Consider the following 7,255-nt stretch of genomic DNA (forward strand, 5'->3'; position numbering starts at 1 on the left):
GTGAGGAAGCAGCAGGATAAACAGGGAGCAAGGCCTCCAGAGTTGGAAAGGAAGCGGGGGAGGCGGGGGGGGTGTGCTGAACCCTCCCAGTGTTATAGTCCCTACAATGGTCAGGTGATGGCAGCAGAAAGAGAGAGTGAGGGAAGAAAGGCCTCCAGGAGGGAGTTGGGAACCTCTGGGAGAAAGTAAGAGATGAAATAGGGCAAGGCAGAGCAGGCCCATTCCACCCTAGTATCCGTGCATGTGACCTGTCTATCTCTATCATTTTTATACTCAGCAAGGACTGCCATATAAATTTACTTATTACTTTAGAATATTAACAATGCTAATTGATAACTGTTAGGTGTTAACCAGGAGGCCAAAAAAATCCAACATAGTAAAATTACATAAATGGTACTGTGGCAAGGATGAAATGTATGTGAGGTGTCTAGCAAAACAAACCAATCCATGCAGTAGATGCACTTTAATGCACAACCCATGTCTATGATCTGGACTCCACATATATTCTGCTTCTATAAATGTGGTCCCAGGGCCAATAACTGAACTGCAGACCAATTGCTAACAAAGCAACTTTTCCCCTGGATTGCTCCCAGTAATGTTGTACACTCTATTCTCAAATAGTCTCTGTTCTCTAATGGCTCCGGCAGAAGAAGCATGAAGAGCTTTGACATCCCTTTTGATCCACTTCGGTGCCGCTTTATTTATACATTGTCTCACACACTACCAACTGTAAAAGAACTACACTGTGTAGTCTTTGTTTTAGTGTTATACAGACTCCAATACACATTACTTTCTGCATGTGAATTCATTCAAATTCAACACTTCATGATCGTTTATTAGTATTGTTTTAACAATATTTTATTAAATCTTAAAATCATAACACTGCATACACATACCATACCCAATTCGAGACAAATATACAATTACCCCTGTGCAATTACAATTACATATAACTTTCATAAAAACAAAAACGAAACATAGTGTTGCCATCCTGCTGTGCATACATATATTTTGAATAGACTTTTAAAACTAATATAATTACCACATATGTTTCTTGAATTACAAAAAGAGTATAACTATTCCCTGCGCCTCCGTCGTGTTAGACACATGATTGTGTCTCTGTTAAAATCTTCTACTATTTCTTCACGGTGGACACTTCCATCTTCGTAACTGACTCTAATCAACACATTCTTTTTCCAGGGTTTGTTTTATAAAGGGGTTTTCCCCTCAATCTTGTACATCAACTTCATAAAACAATTTATTGTATTCTCACTCTATTGCTTTGTAATAGTTATTTCTGCTGAAAAACACAAGCGAAATAATTAACTGAAGTTCTATTTTATAGTCCCCACTTCTACTCCCCCTGCCCTTCTTATCTTATTCTTATTACTCTAGTCTGAATTTTTCTTATCATAATCAGGTAAATTAAGAGATAAAAACGAAACATTTATAGTAGTACATTTGATTTTTTTCTTATCTAACTTATCATAATCAGGTATAACTCAAACCAAGAGAGAAAAACGAAACATTTATAGTAGTACATTTGAACATCCTTCATTATCTTTCTGATTGGGCTCTTCTCTAATCCTTTAGTTGAAACTCTTCTTTATCTTCATTTCTCTCTAACTGCCGTTGGGAAAAAGAAAAGAATATATACAATAAACAACAAATTACTGAAGAACCGCTTCGGTTTCTAAGTGTCTCTCTCAAATGTTTTACTGTTACATTATTCACACATGACTCTCTATTCTTTATGTCAAACATTTATCTAAATATTTGTTATGTAATTTCCACGTATTTTTAATTTCCCCGACATTTCTTTTAGTTTACATGTCAATTTATCCGCTTCCATCACCAAGTATATTCTCTTTCTCTAATCTTCTATCTTTGGTCTCCCTGACTTTCTCCAACATTTGGCTATTTCAATTCTTGCTGTACTGATCATGTATAGAAATAGAGTGTTATTTTTATCAATATTCTTATCATTATGTAGACCCAAGAGGAATATTTCAGGTTTCCTTCGCATCTTGCACTTTAACGTTTCGTCTATAATATTGATTATTTCCTCCCAATACTCCCTTATCTTTTCACATTCCCACCACATGTGTAGGAATGTTCCTCTTTCCTTTTGGCATTTCCAACACCTATCGCTTTTCATCCTTTTCATTTTATTCTACCTAACTGGGGTATAGTACCATCTAAAATACATCTTTTGGAAATTTTCTCTTAAATCCATTACTAGTGTAAATTTCATGTTACTTTGCCAAACTCTATCCCATTCCTCTAAAGTTATATTTCTCCCTGTGTCTTGTGCCCATGCTATCATCTTTTCATTGACTTTTTCTGGTTCTGTCTTATAATTATTTTCTTATTGTTTTCTAAAACTGCTTTTTCAAACTCATTTTGCTTCACTTGGAAACCTCTCCTCACTTTATCTTTCTTATATGTTTCTTGAAATTGTGTGTATTGAAACCATTGACAGGGTTTTCCTTGTATTGAAATTTCTGTTCTATCTTTTAATTTAACTTCTTTCCCTTCTATTTTCAATAGATTTTTATAATTTTCCTAGTGTTTACTTTAGCCAAATTCTTTCATTTTCAAGGATTCTACTCTATATATCTACAATGGGGTTTTGGTATAAAACCAACCTCTGGCCCTTTCCGCATGGGCCATTTACGGCGCCCTGGGGACGGCAAAAACGCCGTCCCCAGGGAGCCGTTCGCACAGGCGGCGCTGCTAAAATGCAGCAGCGCCGACCTGGATCCCCTCCTCCAACCCCAGGACGGCGTCAGGCCGACTCAAAACAGCGCATTCCCAGTGGCGCAGTGCGAATGGCACCGCCGGGAACACGCTGTTTTCCCCATCCCTCTCCCACTCACCTCGTCGCCTTAGTTGCCCTGCTGGCCTCCTAAGAACCTCCCTCGCTGTCCTCCGACCCCTGGAGGTCGGAGGGCAGCGTGGGCGGGTCTTAGGAGGCCAGCAGGGCGATGAAGGCGACGAGGTGAGTGGGAGAGGGACAGGGAAGTGGCAGCTCCGTGCGGAGCCGTCTCTCCCGTGCAGGCCTCTGCGGGGGCTGCTCGCACGCTCCCGTGCGAACGCCCCCCACCCCTCCACCGGCAGAATTCCTGCCGGTGCAGGGGCGCCCTTTCCGCTGTGCGGAAAGGGCCTTTGTATTTCAACCAAACCCTAGCTAAAGCTTTCCGTATTAGATGTGAATTGAAGTTCTTATAATTTTTATTCTCTATTTATTTATTTATTTATTTATTTATTGTTTGTTTGTTTGTTTATTGGATTTTATAAACCACCTTATCCCCAAAGGGCTCCAAGGGAATAAGAAGTCATGCCATCCTTTGAATAGATTGTAGCCTTCTAATATTAACACCTTTTTATTTACCAATTCTATCCAGTCCTTTATCCACAATATTACACAGGCTTCATAATATAATTGAAAATTTGGTGCATAGGGTACAGGATGTGGGAAAAGAGAACAGCAGTGCTGCAACACAAGGGAGGCTGTGGGTCAAAGGTAACACCCACACAGGAGTGGGGACCATTGGGTTTAGAACTGCCAGTTAAACAACTGGGAGAAGCAAAGCAGTATTTGGGAATACAAGTGGAAAGAACCCAAGATGGAGGATTTCTTCTCAACCAGAAAGCCAAGATTATGGACTTTATAGAATCTGTGGATATGACAGATACACAGGGAGTAAGGACCCCAATGAGCAGTGGCATATCTGCCTAGGGACAAGGGGTACCACTTGTCCCCAGGCACCACTCTTCTGATCACATGGGGGGGCGCAAAATCCTAGTGACCCACGTGACTAGGAAGTCCTGCTGTTTCACATGCCTCGACCCTGTCCGAGGCACGCAAAAATGACGGGGCAGCAGGACTTCCTGTTGCCTCCAAGCACCCTCAATCCCACCCTGGACTCCCCCTCCCTTTCTTCCCCCCTCCCTTCCTTCCCCCCTGCCAGCTAGGCTCCCAGCTAGCACCCTGCAGTCTCTTCTGACCTCCCCTCTGAGCAGGCCAGAACAGACTGCAATCCCGGCCTCTGAGACCCACTTTTATAAGCACTGAAGCCGGGATTTGGGGAGCAGGTAGTCCCATTCCTTCCTGCTCCCCACCCCCACCCCGTGCTTATAAAAGAAGGTCTCCGAGGTTGGGACTGCAGTCTCTTCTGGCCTGCCTGGAGGGGAGGTCAGAAGAGACTGCAGGGTGCCGGCTGGGAGCCCAGTCAGCAGGGGCGGGGTCTGGGAGGGAGGTGGGCACCCTAGACCTTGCCCATGTCCATGGTGACATGGGCAGGGCCGAGGGCAGTGGGGGTGGAGCCTGGGGGTATCAGGGGCGGAGCCTGGGGTGGGGCAGGGCAGCAGAGCCGGGGGGCGTCCTGTAGACAATTTGCCTCTGGGCGCCATTTACCCCTCCTACACCTCTGCCAATGAGTCCTGAATGCCTTAAACTTGATGTTGGAGAGCCGAAGTAAGCAGAACAGAACAGAAGTAAACACATTGCAATCAAGATTGCAGCAATGAGACAAATGGTAAAGGAGGGATTGATCAGTGTCAATTATTGTCCATCAGAAGAGTTGGTGGCTGACATCTTTACGAAGCTGCTGGGAAGACTGAAGTTTGAGAATCTACGTGAAAGTTTATGCTTGCAATTTTCTTATGATTACATTTATGTTTTGGAAGTGTATTGTGACTAAACACTTGAGAAGGGGTTTATTAGGATTTGCAAGTGTCTGTCACAATCCTGACAAGAAGGGGTTAACTGTGTGCATGCTAATTAGTTACTGAGATCAGAGTTTTAGGACCAGTTCATTGATCAAGCTATTGGCTAGCTAAGCCGGCATTGCTAATGTGAGACTAGTTACACAGGTCAGAGGTTATAAAGTTATCTATGTTTCTTTGTCTCACACACACGCACACACACGCAGCCTCACTCACACATGAGGTATCTTCTTTGTTGAGATTCACCTTAAGAGGTGAATCCCTGCCTTGCTCATAGGCATCATGTGGGTTCACGGGGGCCTGAGTAAAGGAACCAAGTTAGTGCTAGAATAGAAAGTTGTTATTTGTTTTTCTTCCATGTAACCCTTTTTTCCTCTTGTTAGTAAGTAAACTCTTTTTATATAATCACAGCAAGTGTCTCATGGTCTCTTATTTGTGTTCTGCTAAATCAAATTAATCCTAACAGTGGTAGGTCAGCTCAACCACATTAGATCCCATTGTGGTCAATCCCTTGCCCATACCTGCTCACCTCAGGTTGTAACCTCACAGTCCCTAAATTTAGAAGACAATTTTCGCAAGTTACTGCAACACTACTTGAAAACCCAAGGAGATTTTCTAGATATTGACTACATATTCAGAATAAATTCAGGTTTTGCATTTAAGAACAAATTGTCACAGGTATATGGCACACAAGAAAACACAAGATTGAAAAAACAATGAGAAATTCCACTTAAAGTAGAAAGGAAAGAAGTGCATATTTTCCACAATTTACCTACTAGTTTGCTGAGGAAAAGCAGGGACTGATTTCTTAAGACAAATTCTACAAAGGAAATGTATTGGAGAGTTCCATTTGCTAAAGAACTTGTACAAATGTAACTAAACTGGCACTTTTCCAGCTACACTTCATCTGGTACTCTACCTGTCCCAACCTAGCCACGGTGATTCATGCAACCATCACCTCCAGACTAGACTAGTATAGCTTGCTGTATGCAGAGCAACTGTAATGATTTGAATATGGGTGTGTGTGTGACTTTAAACTGAGAGCTGAATTGGAGAGAGAAAGGGGAGGTGAAAGGGGGATGAGAGAGTGATATGATTGGCAGATTTTAGAGTGTGCATGTAGGAGGGCTACTGGTATGCTGAACTGGGAGGAGGTGACAGGATTTCAGAGTGAAAGGACTGGGAATGTCAAAACTCTAGTCAGTGAGATTTAAAGCTCTGTGTGAGCTTGGCAGAATGTGTTAGGGCTTCTGAGTGAAAAGACCTCAATAAACTGATAGACAAAATAAAGACAGAGAGTCTGAGAGAACTATGAGGGAGAGAGAGAAGCTGTCAGAAAGTGTCAAGAGTAAATTTATGTTGAGTGAAATTCTGAAAGTATTTGTTGCCTCAGTTTGGTTTTATTTTATTTTGTAAATAATTTGCTTGAAACCTTGAAGTTACCTATCAGTTCTAAATAAAACCTTTCTTTGTTTGAAAAAACATTGTAATCCCACTCTATTTTCCTTAGGACCACATAGGCTGTCCACTTTGCCTTATTAGTGTATATACACTACCAAAAAGAGATAAGGGGTGGGAGTGCAATTTATATTCCTGGTGGCAGCTACCATATGGGGAAACATTAAGGGAACAAATATAGTTGACATTTATTATATATTTATAAAGAAAAAAAGTGGGCATCATATTCTGCAACCGTGGGCAGGATGATCATCACAGATAGCCTTGAGAGTGCTACGGAAACATCACCTGGTCTAAAATGCAGCTCTAAAGGTCCTTTTAAAATTTAAGGACTCTGTGGAAAGCATATATCCAGTCAGTGCTTGATCAGCTGCCTTGGCTACCTTGGTATTAAATCAGGTTCAAGGTTTTGGTACTAATCTTTAAAGCCCTAAAGGGATTGGGATCTTCATATCTGCAGAACATCTCTCCCAATACACTGTAGTTGATAAATATTGTATGATTTTATTATATGAAGTGACTGATATAAATGACTCTTGAGCCTGTTTTGACAGGGACAGGAGTCTACAAATAATAACAATAATAATGTATACTGAGAAGTTTATGTCTGAACATAGGGACATATTGAATCAAGCTATTATGATTCAAGAAATATTGCAAGCCATTAAAAAAGAATAGAAGATGAACCATCAATTTCAGATAGATTTGCAGCAATATATTATAAGCGGTTAGAAGAAAATGTAATAATACCACTGCAGAAAGTTATGAATGAAATAAGTAAAGAGAAAATATTGCCCTCATCATGGCAAGAAGTGTATGTATCATTGATTCGTAAAGAAGGCTGCCATGTGTTGATATTTGTTACATGATTTTCATTTTAAAACATTACTCTAAATATTGTACCAATTTTTTCTTAATATTTTACCAACAATATTCATAGTAAGCATTACATTAGTGCAGTCTCCAAGAGTGCAAGCTCTGAGCCAAAAAGTTGATGGTCCTAATATCCTGCTTGCCAAACAGAACTGCCTCGTTGCCCTCTGCCTCGTTGCCCTCTGCCTCAGTG

The sequence above is a fragment of the Sphaerodactylus townsendi genome, linkage group LG02 (assembly GCF_021028975.2).
Source record: "Sphaerodactylus townsendi isolate TG3544 linkage group LG02, MPM_Stown_v2.3, whole genome shotgun sequence".
NCBI lineage: Eukaryota > Metazoa > Chordata > Lepidosauria > Squamata > Sphaerodactylidae > Sphaerodactylus > Sphaerodactylus townsendi.